The sequence below is a fragment of the Oxyura jamaicensis genome, chromosome 2 (assembly GCF_011077185.1).
Source record: "Oxyura jamaicensis isolate SHBP4307 breed ruddy duck chromosome 2, BPBGC_Ojam_1.0, whole genome shotgun sequence".
NCBI classification, from domain to species: Eukaryota; Metazoa; Chordata; class Aves; order Anseriformes; family Anatidae; genus Oxyura; species Oxyura jamaicensis.
Genome location: NC_048894.1, coordinates 98,665,391 through 98,682,775, shown reverse-complemented (window position 1 = coordinate 98,682,775; position 17,385 = coordinate 98,665,391). Strand labels below are relative to the sequence as shown.

General features: G+C 34.3%; 1 long non-coding RNA gene across 1 annotated transcript in view; it reads right to left on the bottom strand.

The window, feature by feature from the left end:
• LOC118162880 overlaps positions 1–17,385 on the bottom strand; it is a 66,399-nt gene that overhangs the window by 35,435 nt on the left and 13,579 nt on the right. Inside the window, exon 2 of the long non-coding RNA XR_004748696.1 lies at positions 15,232–15,335. This is a non-coding gene — a long non-coding RNA (uncharacterized LOC118162880). The remainder of the gene's footprint in view (positions 1–15,231; positions 15,336–17,385) is intronic.

Sequence of the window (17,385 nt, the reverse complement as noted above, 5' to 3'; positions counted from 1 at the left end):
ATTTTGGAATGAGATAAGTATGTTTAAGGTGCTTTCCTTGAAATTAGAGTTCTGATTTAAAAATAATAATAATAATAATAATAATAAAAAAATCTTTAAATCTTTACAGATATATTTAATCCCTGACAATGGAAATCGTGAGATGAGAGTAACTGTAGCTCCTCCTCCTTATTCAGTCCAATCATGAAGGCTCTGTTAAGCAGTCCCAAATGCAGTCTTTTCCTCTTGAAGGATTTCAATGGAATGAAATTACAAACTCCTTTCACATAATTTCCTTGAAAGTATTTATTAATCTTGTGCCAAGATGTACCAGTATCCAAGAGGTTAAGTGGGTATATACACCCAAGCTGTGTAAATTCAATCCACATTGCCTAGTTATAAAGCCTTAAAGGATGAACAAACTATTATTTGGGATTACTATTGACACATCATTTAAAAGGGAATGGTGATAGATCAGTCTCCCGTAATTATAGAGACACCTGACCTTAATCAATAGCAGGCAAATTTTATCCAGACTAATGCTGAAGTTACTATTCAATCATAAGAGCTGTCATTTCACTTGAAAACAACTATGGATTCCTTGATAAATGAAACATCATGGAGAAGATCCATTAAACTTGACAAATTCAAGAGGAGTGCCAAGAAAACAACACAAATCAATATATGATATTTATCAGTTTGACAAAAAGCATTTGATGTGCAGAAGAGGCACATGTACACTCATGACTTGATCTGTTTTGTTCTTAAAAACATAGTTGTATAATATCTCAACTTCCCACTATTATGTACAAAAATATAATCTTAGCGAGGCAAATCTAAATGACATGGCCTATCCTCAGTAGTGCTAGGTATGTCTGTTCTATTTTTCTCTGTGTTTAATATCTTTTCAGTTTTGGCAAATAGCAGGGAGATCAGACCTCAGTGCATCTGCTGTCTATGATTCAGATGGCAGACTATATGAACTTAGCAAAGGTCATGTCAAAGCCAAACACTACAGCATCTATTAACTATGTTCTGTTGATGACTGTGGAGTACAAATAGCTTATTCGTAGACAAGAGTGTCCTTAATCACTCCTCCAAAAGTGCAAAGCACTTAGCAATTTATGGGCCAAATCGTGACTGGTTTGTAAGTAGTATGGGGGCACAAAAGCCCCAAAGGCTAAATAAACCAGCTTTGCTTTCAGCTTTGTGATCCTGAGTATAGTCAAGAACAGTGAGTAATGTCTGAGAAATAAAAGTGAAAATTGATTAGAAGCCAAAGATTTTATCATATAACCTTTCTTTGTAGCAGTTTCCCATTTTTCTTCCTATCAGCGTCCTAAGCTTTGACAAACACTTCTGTGGCTTCTTCAAACATATAAAAGGGAATATAGAGATCCCCTTCTACCTAAACGTAAAACAAGGGGAGTTTGGCCAAGTGGGCTGATGAACAAATCCAACATTGGCCTTAATAACCACTGAGGTATTTCATGCACTGGGATGATGGAAACTAGCATGATGAGTGTGTAGTGCCCTGCATACAGTGAGCCCTCATTACTCAGCTGCATGGTCAGCAGTCCACTGATGCAGTGACAAATATATGAAGGACAGTTACTATTGTTGCAATCATCAGTTTTTGTTGTTCCTCATCGGGATGTAGAATGACCAACACTACTTCATAACTGCTTACAACAATATGTTGCAGTTGATTTCTCAGAGAAGGGTCTAATAAAGGGTGTGTATGCATGTAATATACACACTTGTTTTATACAAGCAGCCTGCTTGTCTGATGGAGTTTCTTATGCTTAGGCCAGGAGATATAGTATTTCAGTACTTTGTAGCTACACAGCGTCAGTGCCATAATAATCACACCACAGGTTTTTCATGCCTACTCTAAAACAAGATTACATAGTCCTGCTTTTGTCCACTGTACATTTAGTATGTATGCTTGCTACAAAAAATATGTTTATCAGATCACTTACCAACACAATACTATAGTACTGCAGGACTAGAAATGGTTCCTTGCCCATTCCAGAAATGTAAAAGACTTATAGTCTAAAAGGTACATTTCAAACAACTTGAAAAGTCTTATTTCTAGTGACTATATCAGAGCATTGGCTGAAGGGCTTTCAGCATTATAGACTCTCCAGGTCAAATTGATCTCTTTCTAGAGGTGTAGGACATTAGGCTCAATTGGACAACAGTCAGCTCACACAAACACCAGAAAAACTATTTCTCAGTTCAGGTTAAACAGCCTCTCTTGACTATTCCTCCAATCAGCAAGTCCTCAGCACTATAGCTTTGGTGCAGAGAAAAGATTGCAACACTGGTATGTTGAGAAAAAAGCATCAATGCCCCATATAAGCGTTCTCAAGCATCAGAGCTGTGCAAATCCTGTCTTTGCCCAACACACACACTAGCAGTAAAATCTCAGAATCACTTTAAATATATACTCTTACACATTTTTTCCATACAGCTACAAAAGATGATAAATAAATCTAGACAGTCACAACAATAGCCAACAGAGTTTTCTGATTTTAACTTTGAAGAACCATTAAGTGAGAAATAATCCTTTCCATTTCCAGTAAGTGACCCCCTAGACTGGAATTCAAGCCCAAACATGAGATGATCATCCTGATGTAGATAGCACAAGAAACAGGTCTTTTTGGTCTAGATTAATGTAGGCTGAGCTAGAAAAATACTAGTATACATACATATACTACAAGCTTACAAGCTAGAAAAATACTAGTATACATACATATACTACAAGCATACAAATACTACAAGCTAGACTGATGGAAGGTCAGGTGGGGGCATCACTGAAAGTTATTCTATTGATGTCTTTTCATTCAAGATTTTCTCTGAAACTTCAGGGAGGAAGAACATTTTATGTGAAAAATGACATTGAAAAAGTAAATGAAAACACACAAACAGAAAAAAAAAAGATAAGGAAAAAAAAAAAAGGATAAAGAAGGATAGCTCATTAACGGCTTGGAATTATGGAAGTGGCTGCAGCAGCTGCAGGAAGCACTATTGATGGTTTTCTCCTATTTCCACTACTTCCTGATTTTCAGCTCTTTATTAGAGCCAACATTTGAGTGAAAGTTTACCTTTCATAGGAGCTTTCAAGTATACTTGATTTAGTAAACTTTGTTTGACCTAGCAAACAAAAAGGCAAAAGATTTTGGGAAAAAGCATGTATTTAACACTGTGGGGATTTGACAAAGTCTCTGAAAGGAAACTATCCTGTTTTGGGTGTTTTTTTTTTCCTCATTCGTTCATTTCAGACATATGTCAGCACAAACCCCCAAATGAAGTTCTCCTAGGCTAAATTAGGAAACACACATTAACTTTATGATTTGAAAACAATAAAAAGATTAAGAGCTATAAAGGATAGCATTGAGGGAAGAAAGAAGTAAAGGAAATCTCTTTTCAGATGAATGGAAAAGCTTGTAAAAACCTCATTTTGGAGTAGATCAAAACTTTTTTAAACTAAATCCCATTTGATTTTAGTCCAAACCAATATTATTTCTTTCATTATTTTCAAATGTTTAATTTCAAATATCACCACTTTCTATTCAAAAATAAATAAGCAAATAAATTATAGCAATTTCCTCTGTTCAAGGCAAAAATATGAAACTTCTAAAACTTGTTTAAAAAACAAAGCCTTTCTCAAGATCAACTTCTTTCTGTCATGTTTTATTCTTGATGAGTCACAATCATCTAAGACAAGTGCAGAGCAAAAAGTCTTGCCAGCTCCAGAACCATTTTGCTGAGAATGTTTGCTACCTAAGAAAACTGACTGACTAAAGACTGGAGAAATTCTTCTGTTCCTTATGCCTTTTTAAAAAATAGTGCCAATAATAAAATGTGTATGGTCAAACTGTAGTAAAAAATCAGTTTTTCCCTTGCTTTATTTGACTTGTAGTCAGAAACTGATCCAAATGAGAGCAACCTCTTACATCACTAGGTGATCTGTAACTCTTTAACTGTCCTACCATGGGGGGGGAAGGGGTGTAATTAAGGTTTGCTTCCATTTGTCAAGTATATTGATGTCCAAATGTTCAAGCAAGAATTTTCACAGTCTCAGATGTTTCTTTGCAAATTTGAAATGTCCTAAATAAATCAATTTTTCTGAAACTCTTGCTTTTTCAAAGCATAACACATAAGAAAAAGCAAAATTGCTAGGATCTTGGAGGAAATTTTGGGTGCTACACTTGAAACAGTTGATTTCCCAAAGCTTATCAAGCCTAAAGAGAAATTCTGCAGAGAGACCTCAGATGAACAACCAAAGACAGTTTAGGCAACAATTAACAGTTCTGTTTCCTTTCTTTCTTCAGTGACAGTCCTCCACAGAACAACCACTTTCATCTTCATGCGACCATGAAAGCCTGTTCAGAATTGGGCTTGGAGAATAGAAAGGGAGATAAACTTAAAAATAACCTGCTAGTTAAATTAAAGAGGAACATTGTCAGGTGTTTTGATTTTGTGACAGTTTCAAGAGGACAAAATTAAAGCCAAAGTTTTGGAAATACCTGGAAAAAGTAAAGCATTTGACTAGAATCAAAATAATTTTAATTTCAATGTTAAAAAAAATAATTTAAAGCTTTTATCTTAGTTGTGGATAGAATATTTTCTCACAATTCTTCTCATGGGACGTAGAGCATGCTCATGAGTCTTCTCATGGGACGTAGAGCATGCTAAGTATTACTCCTGAAATTCAAAATCCTTTTCCCTTGAAATTCATTAGCCTTATAATAGGCTATATCAATTGAAACCAACCTGCTCATCTATTAAACCAACAGTAACTTTTAGCTTCCTCTCTCCTTTTAGAGTACATCTTAAGAATCCTGCTAGGCTCCACATCATACTTAGCCAGCTAATCTTACAGCTTGCACTGTTTTCTCAAATCCAGCCCTTGTTCAGCAAGAGCTCCGAAGCGTGACACTATTTCTGGCAACTGAACGTATGCACATGCTGCTCTGCTGAGCTTAAAGCACTCAAATAGATCCAAAGAACAAGAAGTAGTAAAAAATAGAGGTCTTGGTCTTGGCTATCCACCAGCAAAAACGTCCTGAGTTTTGCTGAGACACAGCACAAATTCTATTTCAAAACGTTCAAGGTTTCTGAACTAAACACTGACAGTATTAATCTTTCTATGTTGTTGCTGAGAAAACAATTAAGTAAATGTCTCAGGGAAGATTTTTTTTTCTTTTTCCTGGCTGACTCCTTTTAAATTCTCCTCTCCTCCTCACTTTTATCCTTTACCCATTGTAACTTGGAGAAAGTCAGGAAAGAAGAAAACAAAACACTGTTAATCTAGTATCAAATCTCCAAGCATGGGAATAAGCCTTTTGTAAAAGTTAAATATGCTATATTTATTTTAACAGAAAATAAATAGCAAAGTAAATTAAAAATAATATGATTTAAAAAAATGTTTTAGAAGTTTATACATAGTGTGCTTTTGCTGCACAGTTAGAAAATATTGTTTTATTGAATACTGCAGAGCAAACATTTTGTTGACTGAAAAATCATCAGAAGACAATGGTCAGAGTTCTAATGGACATGATGACAACAACAGGTCTACAAATCCTGCTGCCTTTTTCAAAATCAGGTCACAGGAAGCTCTACTCCCTTTCCAAAATGTTGCCTTCTATCAATAGCACCAGGTTTCTATATAGCAAGATGTTTTGTTTGGCATTCCTATAATTTAAGACAGATTTTTTCCAAAACATGACAATAGTAACACTCTGCAGAACAGTCTATAACCAAAGGAGCTGATCTTTAGTGATAATTTTACTTTGAGGTTTCATCTAGTGAAAACACATCAAGCTCAGTGCAACCTTAGGAACATCAGATATTGAGCATTGTTATTTAGGATTACTGTTATTTAGAACTATTGTTATTAAGAATTGTTATTTAGAACTTTAAAGATTTTGTGTGTGTGTGTTGAAAGTTATCCAGATCTTCAGAACATGGTGGTTGACTTTTGCCTCATCAGCATGTCTCTCTTTAGAACTTCTCATGGCTTCCTCAGACAGCTAGGCCAGAATGCTCTTTTACTAAAATGATACATTACATGTCATTCTAAATATCCAAGTAAGAACTTCTGTTGGAAGCATTTCCAGCAATATCTGCAGTTCTTCCATCTTCTGAAAGTCATTAATTGCTCATGACTTTCCAGTTCTCAAAGTTCCCTAGAAAGTGTAATATCAGCACATCTTGACCATGAACTTGAACTGCATTACAAGAAAAGGAGGTAGGTGGTTGTTTATCATCATTTGATCAATCTCAGAGTGTAAATTAGGAGCTGAATTTCTCCTATTTGCTACCTCTGTTTCTATCCTAGCATACAAAAATGAATCATTTATAGTAATATTTAACAACAACAACAAAAACAAACACAATGTAAAACAGAAGAGCATTCTTGTTTGTAATCATTGGTTTACTGCCAATAAGAATAGAATGTTTTATATGGAATTGGCAATTAGCTTTCCTACACATAGATTTGAAAAATATTTGAGGAAAATAGCTCAAAAACTGGAACTCAAACACTGACCATCAGGCAGAGGGAAATTGCCATAAAGAACATCCTCATGAGAAGAACAGTGTCTCAATAAAGTTCATGTTCTATAGCTTCTATTCACTCATTCTGTCCAAAAAGTATAGATCTGTATTAGACCGATGACAAATTGATATGACATAAACTAAGCAATTAATCTTCTAGTTTATGAATCACTCAAATCATAAGGCTCTAATGCTTAATGGACCAACTTGAAAACAGACATTTTGCCTAAAGATGCCTATCTGAAAACTCAGAAAACAAGTGTTGGCCAACACTGGCATTTATTAAACAAGTCCATTTTTTATTTCTTTTTCCAGTAGAAGCAAAGCATATTGATTGTACTAATGATTAAATGATCTCTATAATCTCTTCTAGACTTAAAGCCTTGTGAATTTATGGACTGGCTCAGAAAAGAAAGCACAAAGCGGAACTACTACATATTTTTATTTGTTTGCTCAATCCTTTCTGATTGATAGTGTTCTAGTGTATTTTTAAATGGCTTTCCCTGTGCTTGAAATTGATGTCATTCAGTTCTGCTGACAAGCATTTTATATCACTGGGACTGTGTCTCTACCAACCAACTGGTGGGGGGGATGGAGAACAGGTAAAACAATTAGTGAATACAAAGTAGACACGATTTAACTCATAACTGGAAAAGGCTACATTAAGGGAAAAGGAACCAAAGGCATGTAGCAGCACATTCACTTCAATTTAACAGTATTTAGACTTTTCTACCAAAATCAGGTAGACAATATATCATCTTGCCCAGTAAGAAGGACTTCACTTAACTACTAGATACACTCAGACCCTACACATGCACTAGAAAGCATTGGGAACAGTGTTAGTGCAGCCCCTATTCAGAAGCTGTACAAGAATTATGTAAATGTAAGCTGCAGCTCTCAACTGTTACTCAGTATTCAGGGATGCTTACGTATTTCACAGGAGACAAAATAAAAAGAAAATAGTAGAACAAGAGAAAATCCTTCAGCTTGAGTGTGTAAACTAGTACACTACCTCGATGAGAAACAGGAAGGTGTTAGTGTTTCAGCTGACTGTGACAGAACAGGGAAGAAAATACAAAGGAGTAGGAGGAGTGTGCTAAGTCTAAAGCATGTGGCCAAGTCTGCTATTATGGCTTTAAAGATCATAAGCTTGGATTTAATTCAGAGATCCCTTCTTAATTTGTGTCCATTATAATTCTGTGAGTTCAGCTAAGGTTTACTCCCAGTTGAATAAAGTACACAATGAACATTGCAAAATTTTCAGTTATCCATCTTATCACCTAATACAGCTTTTCCTTGTTACCTCTTCCATATTGAGTGATAGAAACAAAGCCTACAAATAAGGACAAAATAATGAATTTAGAGAAGGAAACTAATGTTAACTTTTTTTTTTCTTAAATATTGTTCTAAACATCTTAACTCATCTTTCTCAGATGTTTACTGCTAATACTATAGTTTAAGCAATACTGAGTAGGATGTTAGAAAGCCATGCCAATCTGCAAAAGAAAATTAAAAAATAAAAATAAATCTAAAGCAATTTTAGAGGCTTTGGATTCCAAGATTAGACATAAGCCCTGATATATGTGGAGGAAAAACAGAAGGATTATTTCTCAATAAAAATCAATTCCTAGGGAAAAAAAAAAAAAAAAAAAAAAAAAAAAAAAAAACTTAAGGTCACTTACATTTTCTTCTGAATATTTAACCTTTTAATATCGGAAATAATCAGAAAAACAAAGGAATCTGCTTTCCAGGACATTAAAAAAGAAAACAAGAACAAACAAATAGGTATATATCTTCATTAATGCTCAAATCCTTATATTCACATAGATTTCTAAAGAAAGAATTGGATAAAAGATTAAATAAGAGATTTAAATAGAAGACAGGTTATGTACCCAAATTATGGCTTGTGGAATCCATTCTTCTACTCTTCTTAGGATCAAGGACATATCAGTTCACACACATACACACACACAAAAAAAATCAACTCTAACAATATACAAGTAGGTGTATATAGGTGTGGGTATTTCCTACATGTATGAGCTGTTTGCAGGGCAAAGCTTCTCACTCTCTCTCCTTTTCTTCCAGGATAAGACAATTACCTGAATAAGATTTCACAGCACAGAAACAAAAGCAAACTATTGAAGGCTTGGAAGCCCTATGCTCCACCACTGTGCACTAGCACTGCAAGTCACAAAACAGCACGAACAATTGAGGGGAATTTTACAGAAGAGAATTTGCTTCTTTCCAGACATTAATGTTCACCTCAGTACAAAATATAAAAAGGCATTTTGATGTATAATTTTTTTATTTTTTTTAAATGCCAAAGGCAATATGGCAGCAGCGGGTAGCCAAGAACAGCAGAACTCCTTGGAGAAGGATCTTATCCAGAATAAACTCCTCCATTTTCCCTTCATCTCAGCCACTGTGATTTTGGATGGCCTGACCAATACCAGCAACATTAGGCTATCAGGTGAAAAGGTATTCTGCCTACACAAGCAGAAGAAAGATCTATAAATTCATGCATTTTTAAGAAGAAAATTTTCTTTTACCTATACATTCATCCAACAAATATCTTGTAGTATTGTGTACAGTCAATAAAATGTCTATAATCAGCGGATTTTTTTTGTACTTCAGGAAAAATGCATCAAAGATGAAACTTGAAATAAATTTGGTTTGGTCTCTTAACGCACTATCTACCTAGACACTCTTAAAATAGCTAATACAGAAATTCCGTGACCTATCACTCATAAAAATGTTAATTAAAATTAGGAATAACTCAGGATCTGTGCATGCACGTGTATTTGATTGACTATACTGGAACAAGCTAATGAATGCCAGTTAAACTACACCAAGGAAGGCTAGCCATATGTCTAGGTTGACCTTTGACCAACAATGAATGCACAGGAAACCAGAAGTTCAGTGGTCAGTTTCATAGCAGTGGTTAAAGAAGCAGCTGTCAAAATCCTCCTATTACACCATTCTAGAAAAGTTAGAGAGCTTTCCCCACAAGAATGAAGTGATTAGAATATCACAGAGTAGGGATACAAACTTTATCTTGACAGCTGATACCCCAGTTTTATATGCCTTTGGATAGCTTTCTCCATTATCTCTTGGCCTGATAACATATTAGGGATAAGATCCTACTTCAGGAGAGACTGAAAGTTTCTCCAAAGGCTGCACACTTAATGAAGGGGAATTATACTGATTAAAAAAATAAAATGTTTAAAAAAGCATGTGGAATGGAGGAGAGTGAAAAAAGTAAGCAAACTTACCTTTGTACCAAGTATGACATGCAGTCATATCAACAGATTCCTGCTTACTGCTTGGAGATATTACCATTGCTTCACTCATATCAGTAATTGTCTGTTGTGACCACAGAGGTTGCCGGCTGTCTTTCAGCAAATGATAAGTCATCTCAAATGATTGAGGATTATTAGACGGTTACACTTCTATTTAAAATAACAAAGAAATGTTTTCTGATTAAAACAAAAGCAAGCAAGCAAACAAAAACATACAAAAAAAAAAAAAAAAAAAAACAGCAACAAAAAACTACCTTTCCTTTATAAACAGGAAAAAAAAAATGTCAAAAGATTCCTTCTGTAATTATGGGGCTGCTCCGCAGAATATTTTATCTTGACACAGATTAGCATGACTCTCACATTTTGTGGAATCAAGTTCCAATGTTAACCTAATTTTAACATAAAGAACTCCTGTTGAATAAATAATGCCTGGTAATCTTTCCTTGGCCACAGATCAAATATTCCCCATATACACTGCTATTTCATACACCATTGGAGGCTGTACCATCATTAGGCTTTTTACTTCAAATTACTCATCAATAGCCCCCCTGCTGCTACAATAAAAATACAGTTTTATTTTTTAAGGAAAAAAAATGTTAAGGAAAGGGAAATGATGATACATTCCCTATTGAAGCATTATTCCAGAACTAGTGAGTAAATAAAAAGGTAATTCTTATACATGGGTGGCATATGCTTTGAGAAAAGGATGGAAGGACGTGAGGAAGGAAGGATGCGAGACTGTAATTTCAGAATCACTTTAAACCTACCTGAGTGGTGACAAATAGAAAAGTACCAGCTGTCTCACTTCTGATTTTCCCTATCCTCCTTCCTCCTCCTTCTCTTGTCATATACATGTAAGTTAGATAAAAGAACAGATTCAGTTGACCAAACCCAGTATCTTTTTCTGCTGAAGCAACTTTTTCAACCTCATTAACATCAGCAATAAAAGAAGAAAAGTGATAGAAATGTAAAAACTACTTTTTTGCACCCTGGCCAAATTTAGATCTACTTTAACCAATCAGGAGACTTCAGTTTTACAGCAGAAATCTTCAAAATGTTGGTGGTTTTCTTTCAACTGAATTAGTTTAAAATTGTTTATGTTTACTGAGATTGTGGTATAACAAGCATTGCATACATATCACAAAAGATGTATGAGCATCTACCTATTTACATTAATTCAGATAAATAAAATGCAATTTGGCCCATGATGAGTCTAAGTGACATTCTTGAGAATTATATATGTAACTAAGTTAAAAACAATTGGAAGGAATACGGGGAAACATGCAGTTGAAAGATCTTAAATAGCAAGATATCCATCTGAGTAAATGTTTCAATATGGAATCCACAGCAGAGATCTCACTCAGAACATTTCAAGTGGAAGCACAAAAAAAGTCAGATGCACCAAAATCTTCCAATGTGTTTATGAAGTAAAACTGGAAGACCTAAGGAGATATTTTCTTTTTTCAGTCTTAGCTTCCAGAAACAGAGCTAAACAGGAATTGTTCTCATTAAAGCAAATCAAATTTTGATGTGAAAAACATTAACTCTGTATTTTACTGCTTATGAAAAAAAATCTGAGCAAATAAATTGTTAAAAAAATGTAACAATATAACTAAAGTAGTGAAACACTTTCTTAGATTTAGTATAAAAATATTTTCCAGTGAAAAATTACAGCCAAATGTAAAAATAGTGCCAAATAATTCATTAATACAAGACCTAGAAAAAAAAGCACTGCATAGATAAACCTAGAATAAATAAACCTAGAATTAAAGTTCAAGAGAATTTCTTTCTAAAAGTGTAAGTTAATATGAAGTTTTTAATACCATTCTAGCTTTGGCAGCAGTCAAATATTTTCAATATTTGACACATTTATGTCAAAAGAAAGTAAATTATTTTTGCTATTGGTTGGTCCATTCTTGTCAAAATCCAACTAAATTTCCATTTTTCTTCATTCTGGGTACATCATTCCTGCAGTTGTCAAGTAAAGATACAGCTAGATGGAAAGAATGAGGTTACTGGAGCACGAAGCACAACATTTAAATAAAATAAAATAAAAATAAATCAACTTTTATACATTCACAGAAAGTTACATAACATTAAAGAGAACCTGATAGAAAGTAATTGCCTTCAAGATAAGTAATTAAGATTTTTGATTGAAATCTCTGCTAAAATAAATCAATTAAAATAATAACTAACGACGAATTAAAACCAACGGGCATTTTCTTGACTTGCTAGAAATTGATTATGTATTGCCTAATAAATTGACCTCTCTTGAGCTGACCAAAAGAACTACGTTAGGAAAAAAAATAGACCCATTTGTTTTTTTCTTTTATTCACTTCTAATAGAGCTACCAGCGCCACCATTAAAAAGTTGCTAGAAAACAATACTCTGCTAACACAGCTAGAGCCAATTCTATGAATGAAGACACAGTAAGAACTAAACCTTACAACTGACATGTACCTGGAGTCTCCTGAAGGAAAAATATTACTAAAAATATGTACTAAATGCATTACTACAGAATGTGATCTATTATTTAAAAACACTAAAAATAAGCCATATATGAAGATAGTTCTTCAGCTGCATGAAAGACAGTATACTGGAAACTATTTTCAGCTTGTAATTGCCACCCCTTTGGAAGCTTCCACAAGCACTTATTCAGAACATGTTAGCTAGTATAAGTACATATAAAAAAAGATTGCTTCACTTTTTCATTGCTACTAACTAGACTTTTTTCACAAACAGTTAAAAAAAAAAAAAAAAAAGATATAGTTTTTATTTAAAATATACTTTATGCTTATTCCATGAACCAGAACACTTTTGCCTTTGAATGAGGTAATCTGACAAAGTGCTTTTGACTTTAAAATTCCTCTGCCCAGTGATAGTGTTGCTTTGAAATGTAGTTGATATATGCTGTTTCTTCTCTTGTACAACTTAGAAGTAGAAACTTCACAATGCTTTATGATTTCAAAAACTGTGATAAGAATATGAAGATAATTTTGTGAAGGAAAATTATTGGAGTTAATGTCAGCATATGTTACACAAATTTAAAATAATTTGTAATGATATGTATATGCCAAATACTTCCTTTAATTTCCCATATAATTCAGTCACAATACCAGTGTTCAGTGTATTCCACCCTGGAACAGTGACCTCACTCTGAACATGTGATACTAAAAGGAAAGCAAGAAGTTACTATATTCAGCAACTGAGAACTGTGAAATGGCCAGTTTCCATATGATGATAATACCACATAGCAATAAATTTTTCTTGACCTTTGGCAAGAAAGAACAGATGTAGAACTCTATGTTTTGGACACATATCAATATTCATTTACCGAATACCAAAATGAGAACAAAGAGGAGAACTTCAGAGGGAGTAGCTGGATATTTAAAAGAAAGGACTACATTGCACCCACCAGTGGGTAGCAGTTTGGGCAAACTTCTTTTCTGAACAAGGCAGAACCAAGAACTCCAATTACTTTGTTCCATTTGAAGTGGTGGTTGGCACTGTTTAGCTGGTAACCAGAAACATCTCCAGAATGTAAAAAGGACATTATGAAGCGATGTTTTTTTCATTTACAAATATGTAAATACGCATTTATTTGACTAAATATGGCTAGAGCAACATTAAAACCATATGCTTACAAAACTGTGCATATCTAATACAATGGAATTATTACCTGTCACCACAGCTATTAAAATACATCTGCAATAATAATGTACTTCAGTCCCTTCATATTTATATATGGTACAGTCAAGAACTGAGAATGCTTGACAGTGACTCTACTAAACTGTGCAAATAATAATAATAATAAAAACAAAACAGGAAAATAATTAACTGTTGCCCTATAACGCGAGGATATGAATCCTTCTCCATTATTTTTAGCATGTAATTTACACAGTTCACATATGTATTTACAGAATTTTATTAACTGTTTCTCCCCTCTGTTATTAATGAATGAAACATAAGTTTAAGAGAACAAGGAATCAGCCTCTAAGTCCCTCCCAGCTAAGTGGGGGGTGAGGGGGAAATACTTCCCTAGATCATCAATATTCCCTTGATGGTCTACAAGAACCTTGCTTTGAAGAAACCTTAAAATTCCTCCTTGTTCATTTCATGAAGATTCTGAATGCAAGAAGATGAGAAGGAAAAAAAACAAACAAAAAAAAAAAAAACAAAAAAAACACTGATCTGAGGAAAAGGGTCTACTTTACTTATTTTAATTTTTATCCAAAGAGCACTGGGACATCTTTAGGCCTAAGATGTAGCAATTCTCAAATTCATGTTTGTAATCACATTGTAGTGTTACAATGCAAAGCTATGACTGTAAGTCACGGAGACAAAAGTGTACCTATTCTAACATTAAAATAAGCAAATCTAGGTACGTTTAGGACAAAATCTAGCAATAGGGTCCAAATAAAGGACCCCAAATATGCTTTTGCAGCTCAGCAACAGAAAAAGGGATACCAGGTTAGTATGGAATCTTTATGAGTGTTTGGAAAGTAAGCTCCAACAGCTTTGTTTAAAAACTACAATACCTCACTGTGGAAACATAAATACACTATGCTGGCTTTCCCATTTTCCCCTACAAGCAATGTCTCTCAGTTAAATATCTCTCAACATGCATCGCAAAGTCTCCTCAGGAAGAGTTCAGTAGATGGTATACATCCTGACTCACACTGTCTCACAGAAGGCATAGCTCCAGCTGAAAGTTAGTCCAGGAAATAATATATATATATATATATATTTATTAAAAAAAAAAAAAAAAAAAAAAAAAAAATGGAAACATTTCAGCAACCCAAGAGAAATAAAACAACATTCACTTTGCCACAAGATGTTATGGATATTAAAAATGGGGATAGATTCAAAAATCTATTAGACAAACTCCTGAGGGCTATGAAATACAGAGATCAAAACAGAACTGAGTTAAAAATTCTTCAAAACTGAGATATATATTCAGGGAAAGTACACTTACTCAAATGCTTTACAAAATTCATTTTTAGATATATATTCCTGGTCCCAGTCACTGGGCTAGAAAGACATTAAAATTAACCTAGACCTATCACTTTTACATTAATTCATAGGAAATTATACTAGTTTCTGGGAAATCAATTTTAGAAAGAATAACTCAAATTTTCATCAGAACACAAGGGGAAAAATACTTGATGACTAGAAGCCCATGATGACTAGAAAAAGTCAAACACTACACCTATATTCAGAACAATAAACCTGGAGGATCTGGGGTACTACAGGCCACTAGGTAGCTCCACCTCAGTCTCTCAGAAAATTGTAGAACAAGCAAACATGGAATCCATTCAAAGGCAAATGGAAGACAAGAAGATGGCAGGGAATGGATTTACGAAGGGTAAGCTGCATCTAACCAACCTGTCTTCCTCAATGAAGTGACGGGGTCTGCAAAACAGTGGAAAGCAATGGATGTCATTTATCCTGATGTCAGCAAGATTTCTAGCACAGTCTATCACAGCATCCTGGTAGACAAATCACAAAGAAATGGACCAAAAGGGATGAATACATAAAGACTGGAAATATAGGTTTCCAAAATATCATTATGAAGAGAAGACAGTGAGAAATCAGTTGTGGCCTTCAGCTAACCCATGGGTTGTTAGACAGTTACCTTCTTATAATTCATCATCAGGTGGACACAGCAATTGGAAAAGAGGTGATAAGCACACATTACAGCAAGGAAAACTTCAACTAGATATAAGCCAAACAAGTTTTCATAGTGTGTGGCAAAGTAGTAGATTAAGGTTCCCAGGAAGGTTATGGAAAATTCAGCCTTGGAGATTTTCTGAAGAATAGGGTAGGTGAGAAGTCATCCTTTTCTCAAAAAATTGATCAATTTTTAGTTTCCCTGATTTGAAGTGGAGGTTGGAGTAGACCTTTAGACACTCATTCTATGACTCTGCAAAATGTAAGACATGCAGTTCCTAACACTTCAAATTAAAGAAAGTTCTACAAGTCCTTTGGTCCACAATTTTGTTAATGCTTTCATCAAGTTGTTTTTAAAAAACTGACTTGCTTCTGTAGTTTATTCCACATGCAGATAAAAGCAACAATTAGAAACCTCTTTCTAGTGGTCAACCTAAATGCAGCCTTAACATCCTGCATGGAAGCCAATTAAAACAAAGAATACTACCACCGACATATTTTTAGAAATGTATTGATCCCTAAACTATAATTTCACAAATCTAATGCCTGTAGTACTTTATTCAGGCATCATCTACAAATACATTCATTTTCTATGACCACATGCTACCCAGTTTTATCAGTGATTAAAATCTTAAGGTTATTTCATGAGAATAAATATATGAGTGGCACCACGTTTTATACAACATTTTCCCATGTCCTCAATTTTCAGCTTTAATTGTTGGTATTACTATCATCCATTAAAGGGTCTAAGTTTTTTGTTTCTTTGTTTTTAATCTCTAAATTATGAATTATTATGCCACAGGTGCAATAGGCTATATTTTTCCACACTGAATCTCATTGATTTCCTGCTCATACTTCAGATCTCTCAAGGCTTCTATTAATTCTGTTCCCATCAATGTTTATCTTGGCATTCTCTGTTTCATATAGCTGGCAAATTTATTTACTTATTTCATTAAGTTCATTTCATTTCATATTACTTCTACATGCTTAACAAGGATTTATTTTAATTTAATTTAATTTACAAGCAACCGCTCCCTTGGAATAAGCTTTTTTAAAAACATTTGGGGAACATTATTTTAGGTGACCTTGACTGTTCTTGCAGCCTATGATTTGGTGGCATGACACACAGGCTTTGATTAAATATCTTTTTACAGAGCTTTGCTTTTAATTCTGGATGTTAGAATGAGACAGTGCATGCCTAACCTGAGATTTTATTTTTTCAATAGACCAAATACCTGCTCAGTAGGATTCCATTCTAAAGGCCTTTTGCTTGAAAGACATATTGTCTTTCAAAGTCTCTCATAAGTATTTTAGATCAGAATCCCTCATACTCATACTCTCCAAATCTACTTTTAAGACAAATCACTTGATTCCCAGGCAGGCTGGGTATCTTTCACCTAAAAAGGGTCAACAATTCTGTAACAAACACTAAACAATCTTAAACAGAGGTAAAGAGAAACTTAAGAGTTCAGAGATGCATTGTTTCATTTTCAGTAACTGTACATGAATTGCATAGATCAAGTGCAACAAGATATAATACAAGATGACTGAAGCACTCCACCACAAACTGGAACACAACATAACATGATGGTGAGAATAATTTCTTCACAAAAATGTTTGGGAATATATAAACGGTCTCCTAGCTCCAAAGGTTTCAAGTTTGTTACTTACTGCTGTTTTCTGAGCATGATAAATAGCTTGTTGTGCACAGGATAGAGATATAATTCCCCTTCCCATGGCAAAATGCAGGCATTCTTATCCTTCTAGCATATATCTGGCCTCCACACATTGCTGTTTTCAATACCCACTAAATCCTAAGAGGGATGAGCTAAGAGCATGATAGGTAAACAAGCAGATACAATTCTTTCC